Here is a 5,399-nt window from a genome sequence, read left to right as displayed (position 1 = left end):
ATTTGAGTTCACACTACACATATTTATTGGATGGAAAACCTGCCCTTAATTAAATTGAGTCAATCCAATGGATCATTTCTTTGAGTGTAAGGGTGGTCTCAATTTTCTGGATTTTCACTCTCTAAATAACACATTCAAAATTAATTGGCTAAAACAATTTTTTAGGAATCCCAACTGTATTTGGAATACTATTCCCCTTCATATTTTATCTAAAATTGGTGGTATCAATTTTTTTCTCTTGTGTAATTTTGATGTAGGTAAAATCCCAGTCAAGTTTTCAGCATTTTATCGCCAAGCCTGTTAGTCATGGTCACTTATTTACAAACACAACTTTTCACCACATAAATATATTATTTGGAATAATAAGGACATACTATATAAATCTAAATCTCTTTGTTTTTAATTATTGGTATTGTAATAATATTATTTTTGTAGATCAGTTATTTAGCAATCAAGGTCTTCTTTTGACTTATGAAGAGTTTCTACTTAAATTTAACCTTCCTGTTTCTCCTTCCGAGTATGCCAAAGTATTTGGTGCGATTCCCTCTGGGGTCTGTATGCTCTTTAAACACCATCAAAGAATTTCATTTGAAAATATTTCTCTAATGTCTCCAGCTGTTACTCATTCATTCATTCATCTTTCTGTCCGCTTCTTCCCTTCCGGGGTCGCGGGGTGCCGGAGCCTAACCCGGCTACTGATGGGTGAAGGCAGGGTTCACCCTGGACAGGTCGCCAGTCCGTCTCAGGGCCTCAATCACATACACATACATTCATACCTAGGGGCAATTTTAGAGTCACCAATTAACCTATGAAGAATGTTTTTGGACTGTGGGAGGAAGCCGGAGTCCCCAGTGGAAACCCACGCATGCTCGGGTAGAACAATCAAACTCCACACAGAAAGGTCCCAGCCGGGAGTCGAACCGGGGCCTTCTTGCTGTGAGGCAGGAGCGCTAACCTTGCGCACCCAGCTGATACTCCTGTGGGGGAAATCTATCTGTCCTGTCACCTAAGGAAAAATAACAGATCTATAAGAGCATTGTTCAAAGGTAATATCGCAACACTGCCATCTAGTGTATCTTATTGGAACAGGTTTGTGACTGACATACCATGGAAGGAGGTTTAAAGGCTGATGCCCAATAAAATTTCGGTCACCAATAAAATCAAGGAAATCTCTCTTAAAATTATACATCAAATTACCCATCAAAGGCTTATATGCAATATAGATTAAATTGAACATTGATATTCTTTGTAGTTTTTGTACTAATTTTGATGAGACTATTGTGCATTTGTTTTGGAACTGTCCATATGTTAAAATATTTTGGCAAAAAATTTGTGACTGGATTCATAAAAAAGTGGGCGTTTGCTTTAACTTATTTTGGAAACATGTTTTATTTGGTTTTTCTACAGGTGAAATAAAAAAAGCTGAAAATGTCTTTATTATAAATCTGATTCTTATTTTATATAAATTCCATATCCACAAATGTAAATATTCAGGTAGAAAACCATCTTTTGTTGCTTTCATGTGTGAATTAAAATTCTATGTCAATGACATCATTCATTCCACATCTTGCTTGACTCTCGCCGAGGACAGACGCTCTCGCTCCTCCTGTTATCAGCACTCCCAAGGCTTTTGTCCTGTCTACCTCAGAGCCTGCACTTTTCAACCTGCTGCAACTACTGCTTTTGCACTCTGAAAATGGATCTGATTAGCTGGTCTCTGAATTAAATCGACAAAATTTACTCCACGCTAAGGAACGGTAAAGCGGACCCTTCCTGCCCAGACGGAACCCACGCGGCTGGATACACCAACGATCCATGGGGCAAGTGGAGGCTGATGTGTCTGGCCCAGCTGTCTGTGGAAGATGTTGAGGATGTGTACCTATTTGGATTTCTGATAATTGGATTCCTCCTAATGGGGACCGGAGGATTCTGATTTATCGGGCAGTCTGGGAGCAGAAGACGGAGAGAGGCGATCTGTCGGAGTTCTGTGGAAAGATCCTTCGGGGAGTAGAGACTCAAAATGAGAAACTTTCACAAGCGGATCAAAAGCACTGTGCGTGTCTTGCCCACCTGAGCAGGGTGCTCGCGATTCTGGAACTTGTGCCAAAGATGAATGCCAACTTCAGGCGAGTTTCTGCCCGAAGTGAGGGTAGACTGGTCTAAATTGCCCACATTTTGGATCAAAATCTGCCTCAAAAACAAGACCAGTCAAGGACTCAACTAGCAGAACAAACAACTGCTGGTGCCTGAAAGAATGTTATCTAATCGGACCCCCCTTCAGAGGCTGAGGACGCCGTCCTTAGTTTCTCAAAACATACCCGCTTCTACAGAGTGTAAACAGCAGCTGTGTGCAAAGGATGATACTTGCTGCTCATCCCTCCTTGACCTCGGCCATCCCTCTACTCACCCCCTCCTGTGCATTGTCTGGGAGGTTTGCCACGTAGCTGCACTCTTGGACTGAACCACAGGCAGCACCCCCTCCCCCACTTCCTCCCACCGACTGATCCTCATGTACTGTGTTGTGTCTGCATATGTGCTTCTGTGTTAATGGTGTAGTTTTTTTCTTGTATCTACACATTGTACGCAGTGTTGAGATGCGACTTTTTTTTGTCACCAAATGACCCCTGCCCCGCCCAACATTGTTAACCAGCTACACCCCCCACTTATAAAGGTGCGCTGCTCACTGCTGCACCTCAGTCAACTTTAAACTGTAATTGTGTACCTCTTGTTGTATGTCTGATCTTGTTCGGGTTGCACTGGAACAAAATTTCGTTGTCAGTGAAAGCTGTGCATACGACAAATAAAATCTCTTGAATCTTCTTGAATCTTGAAATAATCAAAAAGCTGTGAAGACATTGTCTATCTGTGATAAGTTTAATATTTTTTCAAAGACTTTAGCCCCCCCCTTGCTTAACCTTTGTTTGTTGTTTTATACTCTTCTCTGTTCAAGTGTTCAAAAACAAACAAACAAACAAAAAAACTTCTGGTGTATCCATAGAATATAAATATATAAAATAATGGACTGAGCGAGCAATGAGGTCCCCCATTGGAAATGCATTACTTCCTCTCCTCGCGAAAGTAGGCCGCCGCTTTCACCATCACTTCCTGAAACGGATATCGCCATGTGCAACCAATCTTCAGCTTCTGAGTCATGGAATCTACAGGAAGTACTGTCGCCAATCAGGAGTGAGTTTATTGCAACCGTCTGCCTCTTTCCACGCCACTACCACGAGACCGCGGATGTAAACAGCTTCTACTTTAATAACGGCGGCTCGGGAGAATTGCTGCAACACACTCTCAGTAAAATGCGTACATATTCCACGACTTTGCACTCTGAAATACCGTGTATAATATACGCCAAACACGCTTTTTGCGTGCATATGATACGCAATGGTAGAGAATGGGTTGCGCCGGCGTACAATATACACGAGTTTTTAGGTTTCGTTTTGATCACATGGTCAGAAATCCTCCGGCTCTTTTCTAAATGACGTCGTTCCTGGTTAAGGTTAGGATTACGGTTATGGTTAGGGTTAGAAAAGCAAATTGTTCGTTTGTGGGGCTGTCTGTGATGCTCATGCCTCCACCAGGGGACGTGTCAAACGTGGAAAACACATTTTAACACGTTTAAGATAAGATAAGATAAGATCAACTTTATTCATCCCCGCAGGGAAATTCAGTTGTAGAAGCCGCAATAAATAATAATAAAAAGCACAAAACACCAGTAAACTGCTAAAAGATCAATACAAAATTCAAATGATCAATAAAAAGTAACTAACTTATAAATATAAGTAGTCATAGCAGCAGAATAAATATAAATATAAACAAATGTACACACATAGCAGCAGAAAAAGACTATATACACACATGTACAAAGATGTAAAAAGAGCCTAAGAAAAAGCACCAAGGTGTTTTCCTTTCACCTTTTAGACATAGAGGAGTTATATAGCCTAATGGCAGATGGCAGGAATGACTTCCTGTACCGCTCCTTAGGATGCGGGGCTGCAAGAGTCTGCAGCTGAAGCTGCTTCTAAGTGTGTCCACAGTAGTATAAAGAGGGTGGGAGGGATTGTCCATGATGGTCAGCAGTTTAGCTAACATTCTGTCTCTCGCCACTTCCTCAAAGCTGGCTAGCTTGGAGCCAACAACAGAACCAGCCTTATTAATGAGTTTGTCCAGTCTGTTGGCGTCCTTTGCTTTGATGCCGGCACCCCAGCACACTACAGCAAAGAAGATGGTGCTTGCCATGACAGACTGGAAAAACATGCGGAGCATCCTGTTACAAACGTTGAAGGACCTGAGTCGCCTCAGGAAGTACAGTCTGCCCATGCCCTTCTTGTAGACCGCTTCAGTGTTTGTGGACCAGTCCAGTTTATGGTCAAGATGGACACCCAGGAACTTGTAAGATGTGATGATCTCAACATCTTTACCAGCAATGCAGACAGGGGAGGATGAGGGCTTACTCCTACTGAAGTCCACCACCATCTCCTTTGTCTTGGCCACATTCAGCTGCAGGTGATTCTCCTCGCACCACCGGACGAAACAGTCCACAAGGTCCCTGTACTCATCCTCCTGTCCGTTCTCCACACACCCGACTATAGCTGTGTCATCCGAGTACTTCTGGAGGTGACAGAACTCAGAGCAGTACTGGAAGTCAGCAGTGTAGGTGGTGAATAGGAAGGGAGACAGCACAGTTCCTTGAGGGGCTCCTGTGTTGCTGGTCAGGGTGTCAGACACACAGCTATGCAGTCTCACAAACTGAGGTCGACCTGTCAGGTAGTCCTCAATCCACACGACCAGAGGAGCCTCCACCTGCATGTTCTCCAGCTTGGCCCTCAACAGTCTCGGCTGCATGGTGTTGAAGGCAGAAGAGAAGTCGAAGAACATGACTCGCACGGTGGTGTTCAGTCCGTCCAGGAAGCTGTAAGCCCTCTGCAGCAGGTGTATCACAGCATCATCAACCCCAACCTTGGGCTGATATGCAAACTGCAGTGGGTCTTGAAAGGGGCTCACCAGAGGTCTGAGGTGTGACAGCACCAGCCACTCCATGACCTTCATCACATGGGAGGTCAGTGCTATTGGCCTGTAGTCACACGGTGCCGCAGGATGGTTTTTCTTTGGCACTGGGACCAGGCAGGATGTCTTCCAGAGCACTGGGATCCTCTGGAGATGAAGGCTCTGGTTGAACAGGTGCTGCAGAACTCCACACAGCTGGCTGGAACAGTTCTTAAGCACCCGCGGACTGATGCCATCGGGTTCAGCAGCCTTTCCCTCGTTGAGCCTCTCCAGCTCTCTCCTCACCTGGCTGGATGTGATAAATATTCCAGTCTGAGGGGTGGGGGGTGTAGTGGAGTTGGTGCTTGAAGTCAGCTGAGGGGAGGGGGCTGAAGACTCCAGAGGTG

The sequence above is a fragment of the Oryzias melastigma genome, unplaced genomic scaffold (genome assembly GCF_002922805.2).
Source record: "Oryzias melastigma strain HK-1 unplaced genomic scaffold, ASM292280v2 sc00350, whole genome shotgun sequence".
NCBI classification, from domain to species: domain Eukaryota; kingdom Metazoa; phylum Chordata; class Actinopteri; order Beloniformes; family Adrianichthyidae; genus Oryzias; species Oryzias melastigma.
Note: the sequence above shows the minus strand (reverse complement) of the source record.